Below are 24,578 nucleotides of genomic sequence, written 5' to 3' on the forward strand. Positions count from 1 at the left end.
TAGAGTCTGAGCATGGCTCAGATTTGCTCCTATTTGTTTCACTCAGAGGGGTCGGTCTCTCTGGGCTGTTTGTCTTTGCTTTTGCCTCCAGGAAGCCATTATGTGAAGGAGGCTTTGGACAGGAAAAGTTATAAAATAAATAGAGAAGACAGACAAAGGCTGAAATAAACGAACTAGTGGTATTCTCATTTTGTCATTGTGAATGAAGGCTGGTAAGGTTCTGTGGATATCATCTTCCAGCAGAAGTTTGTTATAGGTTTCTGCCTTTCCTTAGTTGCTTTCATGCCTCTGAACTGCCATTTACTGATGATGTATAATGTTATTTGTGGCTGTAAATCAGATCAGGGAAATGTTTCCTTCTGGAAGGACCTTGCTTTAGTATTTTATTTATTTTTAAACTGGAGAGTTTCTTAGGTTGGTGTATAGCAAATGGTTGTGCCAAGGCAAGTGGTGGTGTGTTGCAGAGTGGCTGGGGTGATTCTCAGGCTGATTTTCTGCCCAAACTAAAGCTCAAGTGTGACCATAAAAATGAGCTGGTGAACCCAGAAAATTAATCCATATCTCCTGAACCTCAATGTGATGTTCAAAAGAACTGTCATATTTTCCAGTATGTTTCAAGCCTCCTTTTTTTACATTTGATCTTGGACATTGTTTTTATTGCTGTTTGCATTCATCCACTCGCTGCATGCTTGTTTTCCCAGTGCTGTGAGCTGTGCTTCCTTTCAGCATAGCTTTGGAAAGAAGCCATAGGGTGGCCACAGCACAGCTGGTGGTCGTATTTAAGATGCCCAACAAATACAAAAGAAAAGAAACTGAATGCTAAGAATAATAGCATTTTTACTATTGAATCAGTATGAAACTTGCTTCAGAGATCCATGTCTCCATAGAAGCATGGATGGCTGTGAAGAAGCTGCCCTTTCCTTGGGCAGTGCTGCGAGGAGCCATAGCCAACACTGCCCTTGGAGTAGGAGTTTGGTGTTGCCTGATAACCCCAGGCGATGACTTCAATTTGTTGCTTCCCGTTGATTTCCCTGTTTGAGAGCGTACTCTTGGAGAGCTTAGTTTGTCAGATGTGTACTTCATTTGACACTTCTCTGATTGCCCCGGGGGAATTATCTTGGTCTCAGTAATCATTTCAGACAGAGTCTGTTATCAAACCCTAGCCTTATTTCTGGACGTTGCAGAATAAAACTCTTTTCAAGACATACACTGCTGCATGTTGATGCAGAGCTTAGTCATCAAATCCTCCTCCTGTTCATTTGTTAAATAACTACTTAAATGCCTTCAATGACAAATGTGTCTTCTTGTCAATTTAAAAAATGGAGACTCTCATGTGTCCTCTGTGTGTATCTCCTCTTATGTTCTTCAGCATTACCATCTTCCCTCCAACACTGGGGGTAAATCCAGAACCTATAAAGTAGAACCCTAAAATGTTTGCTGCAAACACACATCCCTTGTTAACTAGTATTTACATAAAACATGCTGACACCAGTTTGGGGAGACTGAGTAGGATGCTTTCTCAGCTGTTGAAATTTGCACACGAGATAGGAGATGTTTTGATTAAAAAAGAGCTGAATATTTTTTCCAGTTATTCCCATGTGTCGGAATCAAAGCAGTGTTTCTCTAGGCATTTTGCCCACTTTCATTTTTTGTTCTCTTGTTCAGTTGTTTTGGATTTTTTTTTCATCAAGGTTGGGATTTATTTTTTTTCTCTTAATGGAGGCATGTATTAGCTTAATGAGATAAATACATGTAAAAACATCTTTCAGATAGAAATGAAGATCATACTGCTGATTTTAGATTTCTGTTCATTTTTAGCAGTATCTGTTAATTCATTCTTTTATTTACCAGAACAAGTAATAGTGAACCAGGGACAGGTGGTGAGAGACCTGTGAGACTTATTTCATGGGTAATGTCTTCCTGCTGTCAGAACAGCACAGGAAAAGATTACAACTATAATGTCTAATTTACTTCTAAACATTCTTCCAACTTGTAAGATTTCTAGTATGAAGCCATTTCTGTGATAGCATTTTAGCATGTTGTTTGGTTTGTTTTGGTTTTGAGCTGTGTTTAAAAATCCTCCTCTTGAGGAAGGGAACTCCATCTTTTTTAATCAGTGTTGAAATGACTTTTTAAAAGCATAAGACAGGATCTTAGCTGTTTTCCCTGTAGTGAGAAAAACATTCCCTTTTTCATTTCTTTGTTTTTATTTGCTCCATGTGGATGCTGATGCTTCTGGCCACTCAGAAACTAGAGCAATATCTTTTTTTAGAAACTGGAACAGAATTTTCATAATAAACCTGATCTCCTACAGATTCAGAGCCTCCACTGGGGGGAAGTGAAGGAAGGAAACTGGAATTAGGGAGGGTTATAAGCAATGTAATTTCAAGGATCCATATTCTAAAAAGTCTCCATGGGTTTGCTACTGCTGCTTGGATTAGGAGGCCCTTTAATTTGCTTTTAATTAAAATTATTTTCATTTATTCTGTGCCTTCTTCAAAGGTCCCAAGGCACCTTACAAACTTGTGATTATATATATAAAACACAAAATCCATATTCATGCGATGCTGAGGTTTCAAGTTAAGGATGAAAATGAATTTACTTTTTTATTACTGTTTTAGGAACCTCAATTCCCAATTATAATGTAAGTTTTAAAGCACTGCAGTTCTACATGTTTGATCTCAGAGACTGCAGGCCAAAATGTAAGCATTGACCTTTCATTAATATCTGATCTGAATCATATATTTAAATAGCCAAAGATTTATTTTTGCAACCTCAAAGTTGGAGGAAAAAAATAATAATGTAAATACCTTTTTTTTTTTTTTTAAAGGAAATGCATCTCCATTGCAGAGAACTCCAAAATGCTATGAAAATTATGTTTCCATGTAACAAATGGAAATTGTTACATGGCCCGTAAATATAGTGTATGTATACCATTTTTCTTTTAACTAGGTGATCTTAATGCTATGTAAATATTGAGGAAATTAAGAAAAAACTTTCCTAAAGATGACTGTCTTGTACCATGCTGCACTTCTGTACTCACAGTGCTTCCTCCACAATACCTACTAAAGAACAGAAGGAATGGGGCTATCAACAGGGAAACAGCCATATTCTTAAAGAATATTGCAGTGTTTTGTTTGTGTTTGGTTATGTGCTATTAAATAAGTGCATAAACCATAAGTGCAAGGAGTAGTATGGATAATACAGCCTCAGGTGTGCATTTGGTCCCAGCTAAGCTGATGGTAGCAGGGCCATCGCTGGGGGAGAGGTGGCAGGAGGCAGGCAGCAGCAAGAATGAATGAAAGCCTTCTTCCAAGAAACTAGAAAAGTTTCTCTTAGGTTCGTTCATTTTGTTTCGGAAGAAGCAAAAACTGCAGTGGCAGAGATGCTGCAATTTCTTTTCATGTTCATGAGTTTAGACAGCTCTAAATGAACACTGTGACATTTCGTAGCAGAACGGTGGTTTGCTGCAGGCACAAGTTCTCTGTGCATTTGTGCGATGTATGCGGTTGTACAAATTCTCTAATCGTACAAGGAGTTTTGAGACGCAGTAATTAAAATGGAAAAATAGAACAAAGTCATTAAAAGTGGTTTAGACATCTTATTTTGTAATAAAATTGTCTTGAAAAAATGGGTCTTCTACAGTAGAAGGAAACCTGAAATTTCTGCTTGTTTAGAGAGAGCCAGAAATTTTACTGTTCAAGTTAGAGAAAGCAAAATGCCATTTTTGACATTACACTGTTGTTTGAGGATATTACACCAGAATTGTGAGCAGCATATTTTCTTATAATACGCTTTTTGTCTTCTAAATGAATCCAGCAGTGTTCGCTGGTACGGGGGAGTTATTCATGAGGAGTTCACAGAACTTTCTCAGGATCTGGCAGCAGAGTAGAGGACTGTGCTCAGCAGTTCGAGGAGGCTTTTTCTTTTGCTCGAGTTAGCTTTTGGAAGGTTGGAATGTCAGCGTGAATGGCTGATGGACAGCATGAAGAGCCTGGTGTAGGCGGGTGGCAGATGCCAGCCGAGGTGGAGGTGCGTGGCGAGGACTGAGTGATCCCAGCCACCAGACAGCTTCAGCCTGCAGGATTTCCCTCCCTGACAGCTGAATGGTTCAGTTTGTGGCTTCTGTATTTTTTGTTTGTTTTCCTTCCACCTCTACTTCCCAAACCTGTCTCCCATCTGTTGCTCTGCGATCAAAACCATAAAGTCTCGGTGTTATTTTCTGGTATAACTGGTCAATAAAAGTGACTGAAGGTGTGAAAGCTGATGATACGTGGGGAAGCAGTAGTGAAAGACATCATAAGGTGAAGTATCTCCTTCTGCCTTACTGAGTTTTATGGTGGCAGCTGATCTCAGGTGGCTGAGTCTTTGTCCAGACCTGCAGTGGCAGGTTTCTGAGGAGAATCAGCCTGCTAAAGTGGGCCTCTGGCTCCTGGGGTTTCTGTTTTCTGAAAACATGGCTTAGGCTGTAGGAAAGGTGTATTTTGAAGTACAAATGATAGCTGAAGATTAAAGGCAGAAAAGCCTTTTGTTTCTTTTTTCTTGTGTTCAGTTGGCTTGACTTACACAGAGTATGACATCTGACTGAACTATAAAGATGGTTAAAACTATCTTGTGAAACTGCTGTACTCTGTTGTGCTGGGAATGGATAATAATAAATGACTGTTTGGGGACTGTGGTCATCTGAGGCCAAGAAACATGCCGCAGGGTGATTTCTTGTGAAATTTTACTAGGTTAAGATGACGGACTTAGGGCCAGCTTACGCATTTATGGTGAAAACTGTACCAGTTGAATATTTTAAATGACACTGCAAGCCGCATGCATTGCATCTGCTATGTTTCATTGTTCCATTTAGGCCCAGATGTTAAAGAAATGACTGAAGTTATATAAACTTTCAGTGCAAATTATTCTCTTTGGAATTATGTTGGTCCCTTCTTGCTTTGGCTCCAGTGGGGTTAGCTGGAATAGGATTAGCAGAGGAACATCAACCACCACTGTTTCTATCTGAGTGTGACCCAGGTGCTGTGTGGGGCTTTTGTGGTGCTACCTCCCTGAGTCCCTGCCCTGTCCAGCAGTGTGGACAGGCCTGGAAATCCAGGTGAAGAGGCATTTCCCAATGTCCTCATGTGCTGTTTCAGGATAAAAGCTGTAGAAAAGTGCCTGGATATTACAGAGACCTAGAGGACAGCCTTATAAACGTCCCACGAAGCAGTTCTCACTGCTTTTCAGGCAGAGCAGCTGTTTTGAAGGCGAGTTGAAGGCATGTGGAGGGCAGGTCCCTGAGACAGCTGTGTAACTGCCGAGGGCTGGTCTGGCGTAGTGCCACCCTCTGGTATCATCAGAGTTTATCTGTGTGGTTATCCCCGGCTGGGTGTGCAGCGAGTCCTTGCACACCAGTGTTCCTTGCACACAAGGAAGTTCCTGAATGTGCACGGGGTAAAAGTCATTGTCATAATTTCTATTCTAAATACATGTAAGAAATACTTGTGGGAAGAAGTAGCCTAAGGCCATGCTTTCAACAGATGATTGGAGCAGGTGATCTCCAGAGCTCCTTGCCACCCTTGAGTTTTCTATGGTCAATTTTAAAAACACCTGTAATACTTCTTTCGGGACTTGAAATCTTGCCAGTAGATGCAATTAATTTATTTCAGGTGGAAAAGGATGCTTAAGAGAAGCCTTTAGGAGGCATGCATAAACCCATTTCAACCTTTTTTCCCCTATTTGGGGGGTGGAGGTGAGCCAAAAAATCTAGAAATGCAGGAGAGTAACCAGTGTGATGGAAATAAATGCAGTTGCACGCCTATCAGGGAATGTCTGAGTTGAGCTGTTTTCCTGCTGAATTGAGATGTAGTGACATTTGTGAGCTTGTTTCTCTTGAGTGCTTGTGGCAAATGGTCAAAACACTAGCAATTGAAGTCTGTTGAAATAACTGCAGCTCTTAGAGCGTTTTATATGCATCATGAAGCAATTTTTGTTGTTTCTCTAAGATGCAGTGGACGAGTTGGATGTTAGTTAATGTCCTCCTGAGTTTGTATTCTGTATACATACGAAACATCCTCACAAACATCCTTTGTACATCAAAAACATAGAAGGCATGCACAGCGTGACCTTTGAACACAGAGCTTTTTTCCTGTTTATGTTGGCCAGGACCCTTAAAAAATTATTTATTCTGTCATGAAGAAAACTGCCAAATAAGTTAACATCTGTGGAAGCTTGCGGAAGGTAGGTAGCGAAACTTGGCAGGCTTTGCACGTCAGAAGGAGGATGGGCCTTCCAGGAGATCATTCATGCTTTTGTGGGATGTGATATCTCCTTATCATTGCGGCCCCGTGGGATCTGAATGAAATGACTGCTACGACGCTCTAGCAGAGAGCAAACTGAAGTCACGTTTGCACAGCAGCTGTTCCTCGTTTAATCTGAACAAACAGGGGAGCAAAGTTCTTTATACATGATTTTCTGCTGGATGATATTCAGCCATGTATTCACGTGTAACATCTCTGTCGGTGACCGGGATGGTGAGATGAAGTGCACGCACGGCCTTGCCCAAAGGGCCTTCTCAGCTGAAACTATTCAGTCTCACCCAGCACTGATGCCCAGCTAAAATCCTTCATAACTGTGAATTAAGGAAAAAAGAAAAAGGGCAAAAACTAATTCCCCAAATGTCTTATTAGAGTGAATTCACATCTATGTGCAACTGCAGCTGCACTCAGGTACATGCAGTGTTATTCTAAAACACGGGAGATCCTGCAAGCTTTTATTATCAATATGATTAACCTGTTCATTATTATGACCAGTCTAAGAAAATGTTTATCATTTATGTTGAGAGTTTGTACTGATGGAACAGCGTAGCTAATCACTGCAGATGGTTGTGCTGTTCTGTGGGAAGGCATAGCTTTAGAACATCCTCTGTCTGTAGCCACTCATTGAATTATACTTTAAATTAATTTTCATAAAGTGGCTGTACTTTTATGTTTCTATTTTTAGCCATGTTAGCTGCTGTACTATGAAAAATCAAAACCTATTCTGTTGATTCAGCAGAAAGCAAAATTTTATGTGTAAGTAATGCTCAAAATATTAGTGCCTCTACCAGACTGTAAAGCAAAGTGGGAGCTTTATTTACACCTGGAAAGAGTTGTTTTCCTGTAATGTAAATCTGATCAGTATATTTGACTTCCTGAGTAAAACTGTTTGTAAAAGCATCATTAGAGTCCATAGTTCACAATTTTTAAAGAAACTAAAGTAAATCCTTATTTCAGGGATCAATAGATAATGTGTTTGAATACTGGTCAGTCACTACCTCCTGTCCTCTGGAAAGAGTTCATCTTCTTGAGCCATCCCATCGTATTTATATCAAAAACAGTGCTATTCCTACCTCACTAAACCAGGAACGGTTTGTAAAGGAAATGAGATACTGGTTTGTCACAGCTACCACAAAGTTTTGGTCTCTTTTGAATTTTCTGTGTTGAAAAGTAGTCGGTTTTGGTCAAGCTGGTGCAGTTAGTCTTACGGTAAGTCTGCTTTTGTGGTTTTAGAAATGCATTTTGCATATCTGAATAAGCATGTACTAATTAAAAGTCACAGACTGTTAAAAATCATGGATCGTTAATGATTTTCTTCAGTCTTTCAGCTGAAGCAAGGAAGGGTTTCTCTCTGCAGAATAGGAGGAGGAACCTCTGCGAGCCTCAAGTATTAACACAGAATTTGTTTGGATTTAGGTATTAGTGGAAGGAGAAGGTTGGGAAGCTGCACGGATATGCAGATAAGTTCAGGATTATATTCTGCTGGGGGAATTGCATTGGTTGAGAAAAGCTGAAGATGAGTGAGCCACTAGAGGAGCTCCTTTGGCCTCTGTTGTGCAGAGAAGTGCTTCGTTGTCAGCGCTGGTAGGTGAGGAGGCAGAGTCGGTGGTCGGGAGCCACAGCAAGTGACCCCCATGGTTGTGGTACAGCATTTAACAGAGCACCAAACCTCTGTGTTTCAGTGGGAAATCCCTCTCCAGTCTAAGCAGCATGGGGCAGCAACTGCCTGGGGCACTCATGCTTGCTTGCATGAGTAATTTGGCAGAATTGTTCTGGTTTCAGGCAGGACCACCAATGATGGGTGTCCCTAGGTGCTGTGATTTGGTCCTCAGAGCTGAGCCAAAGGCTGCTGCTTTGGAGAAGTGCAGAAACTGCTCAAAGCTCCAGTTCTTCCAGGCTTTCCCCTGAGGTTTAAATTCCCTGCTGCCCTTTTCAGGGCCAGTGAGATTTCCTCAAGATCTTTGCTGTGTGATGAGTTTAGAGATGACCAGCAGGGTGCACAGGAAGCATTTTTCCATGTTTTACTAGCTTACATTGAGCATAATTGGGTTGTGTCATATCTTTCCCTAGTTCTAATCGGGAAATGTAAAGTTTGACCAGACCAAATAACTTTAAATCTGCAGATTTTGTCACCTCCCTATCTGTCCTTTTTCCAGGTCATTGAAGAATGGCTTTTCTTTCATTTGTGTTGTCGAGATGTCAGTGCAGCTGCTTGTGAAAGACTGTTGTGAAAAAACAGTAAGTAGTTAGAGCAGAAAAAGTAAAGGGCAGAAGTAAGTGATTCACCTCCTAGCCATTTGTCACCTGTGTCATGGGGTTAGATATATGACAATGTCAATATTTTGAAGTCAGTTTTATATTTTTTGAGGAAAATCCTTTAGATGCATTTTGTATCACAATATTATTCCTAGTGATCCCCTTCTATTTATTCCACAAAGCTGTACATTTTGTTTGTGTGCCTATATGTTACTCCTGAAGCAAGAGTTTTGCTTTATTATTGAAGAAGCATGATGTGCATCATTTAGAAAATATTCCCTGCAGGTTCTTCTTTCACCAGCTCAAAGTCACTTTAAGGAAGGCATTGCCTTATCTCAGTAACACATATTTGAAAGTCATTTAGTGAGCAAATTGCCAGATAATTGCATTGGTGGTAATTGCATCTTAAATTGATCTGCTGTTGAGAAAAATGCTGAAAATGAACTGTTCTTAATCTTGATATGAAAATATTGGTTCTGTTATATTAATTAGCATGCTGTGAAATAAGAATATTTTTTTAAGGGAGATGCTTAAGCTGATCTGTTTATTTTTAGTTAGTGCCTTTAGTTGGTTCCCTGGAAGAATCAAAGCTCTGTGCCTGTGTGAGAGAGAGAAAAAAAAGTTTATAGGTTGTCAGTCAATGAAAACTCGAAAGGTTTTCCATAAAACAGGAGTTCTGTGGCATATCTCATGGATTTTGTGTAGCTCTGTCAAAATACTTTTTTTCTCTTTCCTTCAACCCTGCTGTGTTCATAACTGTGTTGAATCCGTTATGGGCAGCAAAACTTCTGGGTTGATCTGAAGGGGTTTGAGAGATTGACCCGTCCAGGAAATAGCATTTCACTGCCTGTTGTACTTTGACCTGTAATTTTTCCTGATACTTCATTCCACTTCTTGTAAGGTAGCTTTGTGTCTGTGCATTTCTTCCTGTAGCTGGACGGGTGCATTTTCTTTCACTGACCTGGGTACACAAGGGATGACCATGAGGTCCAGAAATGTGAGGAGTTTGATTGACTGCTTCTTGCACTTTTTCCACACAGTTTTAAAGCTTTCATGACAGTTTTGGTGATGGCTGGAAACCTTTCCTTCAGACATGCTGGAGTTCAGTTTCATGGGATGTTTATAACTTTATTTGCTCTCCTCCCACAAGTGTGCTTTCTCTTTCCTTTAGAGTTGACCTACCTGACCCATAGACAAACAAAAGGTCTCTTGGAAGCCAGTGTGTTTTGATTGTACACGTTATAGGGGTTTGGTTGTTGATATACTTTTCCTTGAGAGGACAAGATGGGTACATGAAGTACTCAGAAATTGACCTAAGTTTAGTTACCATCACTTTTGTTGATAATTAGCCTTGTGGCTTTGTGCTATCCAGCGATCTCATTTTTTTTTTTATTTTAATTTTAATCTTTATATAGCGTAGTCCTATGATACAGAGAAAAAATTCAGATAGTGAAAGGAGTGAAAAATCAGTTGAAGCCTAGAAATGAATTGCAATCCCATTATTTTTTTTCCCTCTTTTTTTTTTTTTTTTTTTTTTTTTTTGTTTTCTTCCCAGCAATATGACTATGGTTCTTTGGTGGCCTTTCAGGAAATATATGTGGTGCATTTGAGTATAAAGGGAGAAGAATTCAGTGTATGATTTCTTTTGAGAATTGCTCTGGAGCTGCTTCTGATAAGGCTAAGATATGTTTTATGAGACAGCTAATTTGCACTAAATTGTACATTAATGACTTCAGCTGGAAAATAAGATCGTAGGCACAAAATATGCGTGCCACAGGGCAGGTTTCTGTCGCCAACGTCTGATGTGATGGAAAAGGAAGGGATCTGCTTCAGACACAATGCAGAGCTGCTTGCAGACGTAGCCTCGTTCCATTTCTCTCCATCACTGCAGTGTGCTGTGCGTACAACTCCATTTATTTGCTGTTGAAAGGTGTGAAGGTGTGCAAAATGGGGACAAGCCAGCATCCCCTTCTTAGGGGGAATGGTAGACAGAGGTTTAGTAGGTCTGTGAGGCCATAAAGGCCATCTGGGGGGAACCAGGAGGCTGTCAGGACATCCCTGTGGGCCCGCTGGGGTTGGTGTGCGACAGTTTTTGGGACTCTGAAAATGGAGTTGTGGTTAAAACACTCTGACTTGGAGATAAAAAACCTGGCTTACTTTTTCCAAAGGTTTTCAGATTTGGTGGATGAGGCTGAGGACTGTCTGCTGACTTTTTTTTCATGTACCTGTATCAGAGGTAGATTTCCTTCATTGTTTCCCAGCATAGAGGTACGTGCACTGTGGCCAGGCTCTCAGTAGGCTGCTCAGCTGGAAAAAGAGAGGATTTGAGTTTGTTGTGGCTTCAGCCAGTCATCCATCAACTTGAACGTCTCCTTTTCCAGTCACAGGAGGAAAATTTTAATGTTTTAGCATGGGCAGAGCATCTTGGGTTATTCCATTGAATCCATGGGATGAGCAGTTATCACATGCTAAAGCCGCAAGCAAAATACTCAGAAATCAAGGTTTCCATTGCCAGGGAGGGACTACACAAGCTTGCTGAATTTGGTCTATAAAACTGCTCACCCTTTCTTTGGCTGAAGTATTGTGAAGGAAGAGTTTGACAGGCAGCAGCGTTCAGGTGATCTGAAAAGATGGATCCCCTGGGGCAGCGGCGTTGGGTCTCCTGCAGTTCTGCATCGACTGCAAAACAGGTAAATAAAAGGCAAATTGACAGAATCGGTTTGTATAATGTAATTTAACAAATGTGTCTGTGTTTGTAGATGTGTGCTCTCTCTGGGACTACAGAAGGGAGATGCAGGAGGTGTGTGTGCCTCCTGTCTTGACATGTCAGGGTAAATTTGCCCAAAAGCTGCAAGGCGCTGGGCTGGAGGAGCGCACATCTGGGCACGTAGTACCTGTGCACGTGTGTATTACACTGCTTTCATACTGAAGATCTCTGAGATGCTTTTTTAGACCTTTTTCTTCGGAATGGCTTGTCAAAAGGAAGGAAGGTTGACCACCGTGTTTCATATTCTCTGAAGCTAAAAGTGTCATTTAAATAATTTCGGAGGATTTCTGTACCTGACAAACTAAAATTAAGTGTTTATGGTGCTGTGGCCTAAGGGAATCTCGACTCATCTTCAAGTTTTATAGTTGTCTTATTAAAAAGCTGCTGTTTAATTAGCTGTGTCATACTGGCAGTCTCTTTTTTTCTTTCTTTATGTCAGAAGAAGTAATGGGAGCACACTATTCTGATCCATAAAAACCTGGCTTGATACCTATAAAATCAGACTTTCAGCGAAAGCTTCACGTTCTTCTTCATATTAAAAGCAAAAGCATCTTCTGAAATGGGCCCTGAGGGCTGTGGTGGCTGTGTACAGGTACTACTGTGTTCTGCAGGGAAGCAAAAGGAAGGGTGTGTGGGGGATATGGAATAACAAATTACTCCTGTACCATGCGATGCCTGCCCTGGAGCAGCTGTGCTGGTGCCTGGCTTGGAGTGAGAACCCCAGCACCTCCACAGCCCCCGGGGGTGGCTGCTGAAGTGCCCCTGTGGTGTGACAAGTGCTTCTCATCAGTCCTTCCTTCTCACCCCAAACCTATTTGTGTTCTGCCCTCAGTGTTCCACGTGAAATAAGTGAAGTCGAGGCAGTGTAAGCGAGGAACTGGAGGACAGGTTCGGCAGCAGCAGATGGCTCAGGCAGACATGCAGCTCTTGCCAGCTTTATTATTTCAGAGGATGCGATAATAAACATTGGGACAGAAAAAAGTATGAATTTTTAAATTAAAAAAAAAATATTAATTTTGCACTTTAGGAAACAACGGGTTTTGCAATGGGAGGAACTTCCCTATCCCATTATTTTGGTGGGTGTTCCTGGCACTTGGAGCCAAGGGGGGCGAGGGCAGCGCGGTGCCCACCAGCCCATTCCCCTGAGTGGGGTTACAGACGCTGCTCTTGCTGTTGTCTGCTCCTGTGTTTGTGCAAATACAGCTTGCAGACTGGGAACGGAGTGTCCTGTACAAATGCCGGATTCTTTTTTAAAATTAACATACTTCTTCATTTCCAAAATAGAAATATAATTCTCTTTGATCGTGGGTCCAGGATACAGTTTCGGTCCAAAAAGCTATTCCCATGGTAACAACCCAGATTTGACCAACGGGTATTTTCCACCAAAATATTTCTGGATGAAATAGCCCGGCATCTCTAAACATAATGGTCAAATCTACAACTTGTTATGCATTTCATATTGTCCCTATTTTCTGCATGTGTTGTCTTTTAAAGAAAGCTGTTCAGGATTGGTGGGAAAACAGAGTGACTTTTTTTTTTAACCCCTTTCCATAAAGGAAAACATTCCTTTATGCAAAATCCAACATACAGAGTAAGGAAGAGAAATAAGTGTTTTTAAAAATCCTTACAAAATTATATTTTTTTGTGAGCTATAAGAAAATCTGCTGTAAATACTCTGAGAAGCACTTGCTTGTGATAAATATTTCCCAAGAGCACATTTCTATATTATTACTGTTACTGTACTGTTAATCAGATACAGTTTTTTCTTCCCCTTCTATTCCTTAGTAAATGTGCTTGAGTGTAACAATTCTTCTTAATATCAGTTCTTGAAAAGAATTGATAAGAATCTGAATGCTAACCGGTGCCTTGTCAGGGATTGAAAATACACAGGTGTTTATCAACGGTAATGCCATCAGGAATTGCAGAGGCGATTTTAAAGCACATTCAATAAAATCTCAGTTTATTCTGGGGAATAAAGGACAGTAAATGCATGCTGCTGTTGACACCAGCTGTCTCTGGAAAGCAAATATTATTTGGGTTGTTTATTTGTAGACAGCAGGGGCAGCGACAGCAACATTCCTGCACGATCGGGCAAGCCCTAGGAAAATCAATGGATGGATTTTCCATCAGGCGGTGCCTCTTGCCAGCCTGTTTCTGTTGAATGATACCGCCTCACGTTAGCATATGCTTGTGCACTCAGTGTTAGCTAACGTCCTCGATAGCCGAGCAGCAGCAGAAGGGGGCTGTGTATTAATATTGCGTATTAATAGCACGTGGCACAAATGGTCAGCGTGGGTGCATGGAGTGAGGTCTGCTTGCGACCAGGCTGGAGGGTGTCAGGGCTTCGTGCTGCAGTCAGATATTCCAGGAAGGTTTGCTGTCCTGCCTGCAAGCCTCTGTTTCTGCTTTGGAGAAGATGTCTCATCATCTTTTGATTTATTTCTCATTGTATTTTCCCAGTTACTGGGCCTCTGCCAGTTCCTCTTCCTTCCATCTTGAGCGATGCTTTCAACCTGACTGTGTTGCTTGAAATGCACTGCTCAAAATTATCTGCTAATTAAACGCTGCGCTGCCAAGATTTGAAGTCCAGTCCCCTTAAAAAAAAAAAAAAAAAAAAAAAAGTTCAGAAGGACTTATGAGGACTTCATTCATGAATAAGTAATGGCAAAGTGCAGCCCTTTGGCCTGAGTTCCTAATGCTGCAGCGGGGAGTTCCTCCACATTCTGTCATTTTTCTCCCACCACGACTTGGACACTGGCTTTAAACCTGCGATGTGAGGTGTTTGTACCTGTGAAGGTCCCAAAGGAGCCATAAGCCTTCCAGAAGGGAACAGAGCTGCCCCGTGTTCAGCGCTCAACTTTTCCTTCGGTGTGCCTTCCTGATTCCACGTAACCATGTGCAGCTATAGCCGTGTCTCAGAAACCAGCTGGCATCCATCTGCTCCCATCCACTGCAAGTTTTTCATTCTCCTGTTTACATATGTCACAAATGCATTTTTTGGTTGCTTTAACCCAGTTTCTGCAAACCATGGTTGAAACTGGAGAGGTGGTTCTGCCCTCGTCTGTGGGCTTAAATGCAGCAAAAGAAGCAATTGGATTAGGGGGTGGGAGTGGGGAGTGCAAACGCATCCAAAGGTTGTAAAACTCCTGCTCAGCTCCTTCCTTCCTTGAAAGTCCTTCAGCTAATCCTTGAGCAGTGCTGTTAACTGGAGGCAAGAGCTTGGTGTGTTGCTGGAGAAGGTGAAGTTGAGGTGAGCCTTGAGGGATGGAGGAGGAAAGGCATCTCCCCAAGCAGGGGCTGTGTGCTCTGCTGCCAGGAGCAGTGCCCAGGTCAGCACGCTCTGGTCACAGAAGTTTTCTGTAATAGAAATCTTCTGTAATAGAAATCATCTTTTGTCATTATCGCTTCCATAACAACCTTCCAGGATGTCTCCTGGGCTGCATTTTTATTTCAGAGGTATAAAATGAGAATAATCAAAAGAAAGGAGGGTGCATAGCTCTATTGTCTTCCTTGAGCTATGACCCTTTTTGTGTGCTGCTTTGGAATTGGAAGGCTTCTTTGCAGGTTCAGAGTAACAGTCCAGGCAAAAACATCATCGACCCAGAAGCAATCACCACGTTTCCATCTCTCAGCGCGTGCAGTTGCTACTGACTGGTGTTTATGGGGGAAATCTTGGCACTGTTGGGCTGCATGCTTTGTGCAGGTCCCAAAAAAACACTCCTTGCAGCAGCTCTGCCCAGCCTTCTCCTGTGATGCAAAATAAGATATATTGCATGAAAAAAAACAAATACAACTATTCCTGTTGCATTCCTTACAGGTCTGGTTAAGCCAAACCTTTCATTTCTGCTTGCTTTTAGGCTGTGGGATCAGAAAGTATTGAAACTAGGGACTACCTACCTTCCAGCTGGCAATTCACACTGATAATCTTGTGCAGTGTCTGTCTTCTCCAGAAACCCAGCTGTAATGTGCGTGTGATGCTTACAGATATGGGCGTGTACTGTAACTTGGCCTGTGCACAAAATAAAAAAATATTTCAGATATTAGAAAATAACTATGTGGGCTTTACTGCCAGGAGTGGTGGTGTTTGAGCAGCTGTCTGCTGTCAGTCTGGCTTGCAGGTGAGAACCTTAATTTTCAGACAAACCGAGCGCTGTGGGCTCTGCATGCACAAGAGCTGTGCCTTTGCAGGTTTGTTTCCATGCTGGCAAATCCTTTTCCTTTAGTATTTCTTTGTTGTTTGTTTTTTGTTTTTTTTTTCCCAGTGCCATATGCTATACCCCATGACTGGGAAGGTTCAGATGTGTGTCTGTCTCAGCAGGTAGCACCAGCAGATTTCTTTTTTGGGTGGAAAGGGAATTTTCCTCCAGCAGATGGTCAGTTCCTGTCCTCTGCGCCTTGCACACTGTCAGTGAAATGCTTCCAGTTGGTCCAAACCAAAAAGTGTGAAAAAGTAGGGAAAGTATGTTGATAAATAAAGTTTTAGTAATTCCTTTTCTGTGTTGCTACCTAATTTAGTTGGGATCCTTAGAATAATTACAAAAGCAATTGCTGTATAAGTACAGAGGTGTTCCCTAGTCTCTTCACTGGTGGCTCCCCCTGGAGTGTGACACTGGGGTGGCAGTGGGGACATGGCATGTGTCTCCTTGTCCCCAGTGCTGTGCTGGTGGCCCCATGAAGGGCAGTGTCTAGTTTGTGCAGCAGGGCTCGGTCATTTCCATGCAGGAGCCCAGTTGTTCATCGTCACCCTTCTCATCGTGCTGCCAGGGCAGGATTTGCAGTACTAAAGCACACCCCAAAAAACCTAAATACACACTGCCAGCTGACTTCAACCAAACTGATGTGACCTCTTTTTTCCTTTGAAGTGTAAGCAGTAAAGGGAAGCGAAGCAGGTTTCGTTGTTGGTTTTTATTTGCAGTCTCTGCTGAGCCCCATCGTGTTTGCATCCAAAGGGTATTTACTTTACCAGCCTGCTCTGCTGTCGTGTGACAGATTGATGCAAGGACACGCTGCTGCAAGGATCTGCACGTGCAGCACAGTTCATTAGGAATATGTAATCAGATTTAAATCATTAGGTATTCTCTAAATGACTACGTTGGTGTCATATCCCTTCTCTGTATTATGAAAGGGAGAGAGCAAACTGAAAACATGGCTTGTTGGGGGCTTTTTGTTGTTTTTATTTTTATTATTTTGACTTATGTGCCATACTTAGAAATTTAAAAGTTTGGTGTCAGAAAATATTGGAGGAGTTATCACTGTAATTTTCCTTCTTTTAATAAAATGCTGCCTGTTGGGAAGGTATGGCCCTGCATTGTAAATTAGTTTGAGCTGCATTTTGCCCTCAGAAGGGGGCTTTATGGGGAAATAAGGTTTCCTTCATGCTGGGAATCGCTGTCAGAAGCTGTTGCAGAATCATTCTCTGCTGTCCCCCCTGGAACAGCAGCTTCAGGAAACCACAGACCTCACATTTGGGGTGGTTAGTTGAGCCCAGGGCCTTGGCACATTGCAGCAACCTGCCCTTTGCTGCCTGTGCCTCACGTTCCCATTTAAGAGCATATAAACCTGGCAGTAAATCAGACTGCAGTCTGATCCTCTTCTGCAGCATGCTTCAAGAGCACCAGCCCCTACATTTCAGAGGCAAAGACAAATGCAGCAGCCTGCAACTTCACTGAAATAAATTGAAAAACATCCTCCGGTATGAATTTCAGCGTATCCAAGCTGCATAGATCAATAACAAGTGATGCAACCCCTCTCTTGTAGGTAGGAAACGAAGGAATAAATGGATGTGGTTTAGCTTCATCTGTGTAGAAGTTAACGAGGATGTTCCTCTGTGTGTTGATCTGAGCTGCAAGTCAGAGGAATCGTTTCCTCTGCCACCCAGCACATTGCTCCTTCCAGCACTGTGGTGCCCGCGTGCTGTGATGTCCCAGCTGGGGCACTGCCTTCGCTCCTGCCCCACGGCGGGTGCCATCGCTGCGGGTGCTGCACCTTGCGAGCCATCACGTTATGGGCTGGCCGAGGGGAGCTGCAGGTCCCGAGCAGCTATACTGGAAAATCTCCATGGCAACCCAGGAAAATAAGGGCCCCTTCTGGGAAAATGAGAGATCTCAAATTCTCTTGCAGCCAAGAAGTATTATTAGTGTCTGGCTGTAGTGCTGTCACATTCTTCTTTCAAAGTTTCTCATTGCTGAAAACAAATCATGATGGGGATTTTTCTAATGCTTTTGTAAAGGCCCTTGTAGATCAGCACTGTTGGCTCAATAAAAATAAAGGGGAGTAAACCCAAAGTATTGAAGAAATGCAGCATTAATTACAGTCATAAAGTTATCAAGTGCTAGTTGTGTGTATTCCCAATTGAATGTTTGTACATACACGTAAAAACAAACAAACCAGCCACCAGAACACCTTGATTTTGTAAGGGAAGCTTAAGTTACATTTTCTTGTTCTTATTTAAAGCCATCAGAGGACATATGCATGCATCCAGTCATTTTCTTAAATGCAAAACATGTTCTTAATAGCGAGCTCCTCTGCTGCTCCTCAGTGCATCGGTTCACTCTAGTTCTTTATATGCAAAACGTGCAGAAATAGTATTAAATTTTATCTGGAAGTTACTGAATTATTAAAAGTCTTGAACAGAACTGTGGAAAAAAAATGAAAAATTGATAATTACAAAGCAGCGTGCTACTGAGTCAGAGCCTGTTTTGCATTGAATTATCATTTCACGTCCTCTTCAGCTAAGAAGCTGAACTATTTAAGAAAATACCATATGATATTACATATGGCGTTTTAATAACACCTATTTTACTCTGCTTCTGCTTAACCACTAAATGCTAAATGTAAAATTTCAAAGCACCCCAGCCCCTTCTCACGAGAAGTCCAGCCAACTTGTCAAGCTTCGCTGGTTGTTCTCATGGCACGCGTCTCGCTGCCCTGCCCGCAGTGACCCCGAGCTCTATCATAAAGTAAGACTTCAGTATTTTATCCTGGGTAGGAAACACACCCACGGGTCTCCAAATAGCAGTACTGCTGCTCCGGGTGGCTGGAGTTTGGTTTTGTCCATATCGATAATTTAAATTACTGGAGCGTTTTGGGTTGATAGCCTAAATCCATACATTTTTAGATATTTAAAGGAAGCAAAAGTTTCCTGATGAAGTTTGCCAAAGCATGGAGGCACCGTGCTTTACACCTTGTGAAAGTACCCCTTCACAATTCCCCTTCTACCTGATTCGAAGAGCCAACGTGGTGGGTTACTTACTCTTAAGACATGTGGAAGTGAATATGAGCTGTTTTCAAACTGTAGGTTTGCATGCTGTGATTTTATCTATGGGAAACTACTTTTCTCATAGAAACTTAAGAATTGGAGGGAACTTGCTGAAGTATTTTTAGCCTTCTACGTAATTTGGGAAGTACTACTTCTTCGTTATGTATAAAACCAGTTCCTGAGGTTAACTAGGAATTCAAGATAATGAACAAGCTTTACTTGGAAAAGACACGTTAAGGGTTTTTTGGTCGGTTGGTTGTTTTTTGTTGGTTTGTTTGTTTGTTTGTTTGTAACTGCAGTCTTAGAATGAAGTTATTTTGGGGAAATATATTTTGGTCCATTACATCAATTTTTCCTAAGGTGGAACTTGAAGTTTGCAATAAAGAGCTGACCTCTACCCCTTTCCTCCCGTTATTAACATTTGAAGACTGCGATGGCTTTCCTCTGTTTGTTTATACGTGGAAAAAAGCTGACAGTTGAATAGATTAGCTCCATATGCCATTTCCTTCCTGAGAAAGTGGGATGACCTTTCTGAACGTACGTACAGGACGAGTATGGGCTGTACATCATTTGGATCATTCAAACGCATTATTTTGAATATTCTTGTCTCCATTGCGATATTAAAGCTAGGGATTAAGTTGCCTGAATTGCAAAGTAAACACTCGCTTGAAACACGTACTGACAGTAAATACCTGAAATCAGAGAATCAGAAGCTCTTAAGTTTAATAAACTGTGATTTGACCAAACGATCCTTAGTTTGTGGATGTCGTGCGGCTGCAGAGATCCTACCTTGGCTGTTTCGCAAGCAATACGTAAGCAAATCAAAAGCTTTGCTTTTTTTGTCAGAAGTCAGTACAGCGAGCCCTACCTAGTGGTGCCTTTTGCAGTCCATTGTGGTTCCTTGTTGTTGAGGGATAGAGAAGAATCTCTGGCACCAGTTCTAAAAGAAAGTGCCTTAATTACTGCTGTAATCTTCGCCTGTGCTGCATTTGAACACTGAAGCTCCAAGGACACTTTACAAGTATGTTAGAGGTACGTGCTAGACTTCACTCGAGTGTTTGAAGTTGTATTTTTTTCAAAGAACAGTTCCCAAATTAACATCAAAATGGAACATTTTCAGATCTTTTTGGACATTTCTGGGAACACTCTATGAATTTGCCATCAAGCCCTCATAATTATTCCAGATTACCGTGTTACCAATCAGCCTATATAAAATATGCATCTAAAACAGCCCCGAAGAAAACTTAAAGCTGATTTTAATGCTTTGGGCTTAAATTTGAAGGGCTTTGCTGGGTTTGCTTGAAGAAATTCAATAAATATGTATTGGCTGTACTAGCCTAAGTGGTTGGGAGAACTCAGCGATGTGAATGGATTGTAATCCTTTGGTTAACAAGAATGGATCAGGAAAGTATTACAGGCTTACAACTCCCATTGTCATGAGCGTGCAGTGCATTAGCCTGCCTTTCACCAGTGATGTAGTCTTCCCTTTAAGTCAAGGTACCTGTTGCATAGAGGCAATGCCTACTTTGGGTATGTCGCAGTGCGTTCCAGCAGATAAATTAAATAAAAAATCTCTGCAGGTGATGTTTATTAAATTATTCACAATCAGAATAATACTTAAGTAATTTAAACGTGGTCACAATTAAGATAATCTCACTAGAGAGCTCCCGTCAGGCAGCCACAAACATTCTCCTGCCCTGTCAGGGGATGCAGAGCCTGGATCGAAGGTTTTGTCCTTGTCTCGAAGGGGTTCCCCGCTTGGGTTGGTGCCTTGCTTTCCGAGTATGTGTGATGCCTCTTACAACCCAACAAAAATGTGCTCGCTTTCAGCTAAACAATGTACTTCATGTTGATTAAAAGGAATGAAAGATTACAGGAGTATAAGAAGACAAGTAAAAATCCTGAAAATCTTAGAAATGACTGCTCCTGCCTCTTTGACGGTTATTTACATATAAACACGTTTTGTTTTCCAAGTAGTCTTCATTTCGGTGAAGAACCGAGCCCTACATCTCTGCTGTGAGATCCAGGTATGCGTTTTAGAAGTGACACCCAAACACTCTGCCTGTTCAGTGGTTATAGCAAAGTTCAGGTAAGGCCGATTGTGATTCAGATCATCGGTGCTCTACATTTTGCAGCTGTCACATTTCTGATTCTGTTTAATTTCTTTGGGATTAATGTTGCCTGTGTATTTGGAATACTAATCCTTTCTTTTTCGGCCAATATCTTAGAAATACTGACAAAGTTTGCATGGAATTGTGGCTTAGCAAAGCTGAGATGCTGGGAGAGCTAAATGGAAAATTTATTGTTGTAGAAGATTCTCCCCGGATTTAGGATTAAAGAAAAAATGCGGCACAGGTGCTCGTCCAGGAGAAGGATCTGAGCCTCCCTTGTGGAGGTCGCTGTGCGCATCTTGCTGCTCAGTTTTCTGAGCCAGCAGGATGTAAATATCCAGGAAGGAAAAATAAAAGATTGAGTGTAAACCTCTCAGATCAAAGGCCATCCTGCATCCTTTGCTCATTTCTGACAGACAAAACTTGTCTTCACTTTTCATACCATAAACAATCAGCCACTGCCCCAAATCTCTGGATTTTCTGGGGCTGGGAATAGGAGATTTAGGGGATGAGAGCTGTGACTGACACTGCATGCTTGCTTAGAGCAGATTCTCATGGGAAGGGGTTTTTGACCTGCACCTTTTTGACACAGACGTTAGTGTAGGTGAGGACGTGTCATGTTTAAATGTTTTTGCTGCAGATAATACTTATTTATCCCGGGAAGCTGAAGTTGTTATGACACTTCCATAATTATAACTGCAGTGGAAAGAGAGCTTATTTTCTATATATAGTGGTGATATTTAATTTATAATTCTCTGCTCTTGTTTGGGGCAAGAAAAGCTCACTCTCGCTGTCGTGTTTCTGAAGCAGTGAATGTGACTGCTGAGTGCGTAGGCAGCGATGAAACTAATTTGGAGGCCGTGCATACAGTTACATACTTATGCTGCACTCCTGCACTATTAAAATGGCTGAGTGAGGGTGTGAGACCCTGAAAGAGGCGCAGGCTGTGGTCAGGGGCAGTGAGGTGGCACGAAACTTGGCTGAACCGGGGAGCTCCAAGGAGAGCACGAGTGGGGCAAAACAGGCTCGCAGGGTCCGTAGGGTTGCTTCCAGCATCTTTGACCCCTTGACACCTGGCAGTCCCCCAGGCCAGCTTGCAGGTGGCACGGGAAGAGCTGATGGGGGACGTGGTGGCCGTGCTGCTGTGCAGGGGGACACAGGGCTCAGCCAGGAGAAATGCCAGGTCCTGCCCTGTGGAGCAGCTCTGTGCACTGGTACAGGCTGGAGGAATGCCACTGGTTTCTCACGTCTGCTTTTTGTGCCCACCTTTGGGAGGTTATCCTTCGGTTGGCTGGCATCGTGCCTGCTTGGCTTTAGCCCTGTGTTGTGCACTTGCATTTTAAACCCAGCTCCTTCAAACAGCAGCGCTTGCACAAATGGCTGATGCTTAAAACTTGGCCACGTGCGTATGGAAATGAGCATCGTGCTTGTTTTGAACAAATCAAGTTGGGATCTCCAGCTTTATTTAAAACCTGCGAGCAGAACAGATGTATGCATTGCACTGCATCTTCATCAGGGCTGGAAGCAGAAGCAGTGGGGAGGAGAGAGGGAACAGATGTTGCACGGGGAGAACCACATAAGCCCCTCAGGCCAACTCATTTTGCTTTTCTTTTTGTTGAAATTTCTTGGATTGAGTGGTGCTGCAGGATTGCAGTCACGCAAAGACGAATGCAAACGTTGCAGTTCCCATAGGGTGCTACAGGATGGCTAAGCTGCCCATGCTTAGTATTGCTCTTCCTCGCTTTGTCATTAATCAATTTATTATTTTCAGACAACTTGCATCTTCTGGCCCAGTTTTGTCCTTTGTGGATATAGCGGGCTGAAGTTGCAACAGGAAGCATTAAGTAGTAAAAAGTTAGACAAAACAGAAATCAGCAAGTTTCACGAACAAAATTTGGGGTACAAAAATGACATTTCAAGCACCAGAGAGTAACCTTGGTTATTTTTCCTTAAGGTTTTCAAAGAGGATCTTCCTGCAGAAATTGCAGGATTAGGAGTTTATAATAAACATCACCGTTGACCAGAAAACCTATTTCTATATTGAGGGCTGTTCTTATGTGGCACTGAAGAGAGAAAAATCCTGATACAAAAACGTAGAGAGACCATTAGAACAAAATAAGTGCTATGTCCTTGGGTGCTGGATCTAATTATACATCCTCTCAAAAGACACAGCAGCTCTACCGGAGAGAGATTCCCGTATTTTGGGTAAGTGGCACACTTTTTGGAGAGGGCGGGGAAGCCACTGACCTAAATACATGTTTATCTGAGAACTTACTGCATTACGGCGAGTTTTTTTTTAAAAAGCCATCTTAAGCTTGGTCCTCTGCATCAGTAAGGGTTTGGAGATTTTAAAGGTTACAGGACCCAATAAAAATTGCATGAGCTGTTCTTCCATGATTGTTTACTGCACATTCTTTACAGTCCTTAATTTTCCTGCAATTTATCATCTTGAATGTTAGTATATTAGTATGTGGGCAGTAGCAATGAGGTGTAGAATAAATTGAAAGTGCACTGTGTAAGACTGAATATCACACCTGATTTTCACTGCTTTTTTTCAGTGGTATTTCAGAGGAGAACGTTTTCTGGCTGTAACAGTTCAAATGTCTTTAAGGCTCCAAGGCACTAGGTAGAGATGCATACTGCTATTTTTTTTCTACTGATGAGGTGCTATCAATGATTTTTTTATGCTGTGAACACTGAGTTTTTTTCCAGTGTTCTCACATTGGAAGTTGCATCCCTAGCCCAGTAAGGAGGCTGCAGACATACGTCCTGCCACGTATCGCAGAGCAAATAGCCGAGAGATTCTGGGAGGGGACATAAGGGAGAAGGGCTGAGTTTTGCTCATATTCTGCTTTATCTAGAAAAAAAATAGGTATATTTGCCCGGACTGTTATCTTTACGCTGCAGAGCAATACTATGAGCACATAACAGTGTGCTGGGCTGTACAAAAGCAGTCCTGTCTCCTGAACTTCTTGAAACTCCCTGAAAAATGTATGTGCTCAGAAAGGTGTGTGCTCTCAGGAGAAGCCTCCGCAGCTCAGCACTTTGGTTCAGAGCTGTGCAGTAAGGTAGTTTGGTTTTCCTCCAATTTAACCCATGGGGTGCTGCCTGCCGGGCTCCGTTCCCTGCCAGCCTCTCCAGCCGCTGCCTTGTGGTTTTTCTCTGCAGTGCTTTGGGGAAGTTGCGGCAAACAAGGGTTAGCGGGGGCTGGAAAGGAGGCGGAAGAGGGCAGTCGGTGTGTCTGCAAATGCCTTGCCCCTTCTGCAAAGCTGCAGTACAGAGAATTGCCGTGTCGGCTGTGGAACTCGTTCCTGGGTGACTCCAGCCAAGGTGTCCCCAGCTCACCAGCTCCAAGTGTCCTGGTAGAGCAGGAAAGGACTCCTGGGTGTTTTATCTCCTTCATTAAGGATGGATGATAGCATCCAGGTTTAAATGAACGCACTGAGGGGTGCCAGGCTTCCAGCATGAGGAAACGAACTGGCAGACTTGGAAGTATGTGTGTGCTCTCAGCCCTACCCAGCTTCTCGAGCTCACCTGGCAGCTCCTTCCCTGAGCGTGCAGAACCATCTGTGCACAGCACAGGGCTGCACGATGCTGAGCATAAAATACACGTGCACACAAACACTCTATGAAATCATAATTTCAGCAAATTGTACTGGCTGTGAAGAATTTTTCAGACACGAAGGAAGAAGTGAGATATCACAGAAACAGGATAACTTTTTCACCTTTAAGACTGGACTGTGTAGAGAGGAGCAGAGGACTGGCCAGTGCAGAAACGTTGTCACAAGACATCCTGCCATTCTGCAGGTTAGTGGAGATGTATAACTGGGGACATACATTTTGTCATGTCACCTGAAGGAGAAAAAGGAAAATCAATGCAGTCGAGA

General features: G+C 42.3%; 1 protein-coding gene across 4 annotated transcripts in view; it reads left to right on the plus strand.

Annotated features, from left to right (window-relative positions):
* Window positions 1-24,578, plus strand: part of PTPRE (protein tyrosine phosphatase receptor type E) — a 91,800-nt gene that overhangs the window by 16,865 nt on the left and 50,357 nt on the right. The window contains exon 2 of one of the 4 annotated variants that reach the window (XM_032190732.1): window positions 8,456-8,537. The exons of the other annotated variants lie outside the window; for them this stretch is intronic. The gene's annotated coding sequence lies outside the window, so the exon portion shown is untranslated. The remainder of the gene's footprint in view (window positions 1-8,455; window positions 8,538-24,578) is intronic. 4 annotated transcript variants of the gene reach the window in all.

This window comes from Aythya fuligula, chromosome 7, assembly GCF_009819795.1.
Source record: "Aythya fuligula isolate bAytFul2 chromosome 7, bAytFul2.pri, whole genome shotgun sequence".
Taxonomy (NCBI): Eukaryota; Metazoa; Chordata; class Aves; order Anseriformes; family Anatidae; genus Aythya; species Aythya fuligula.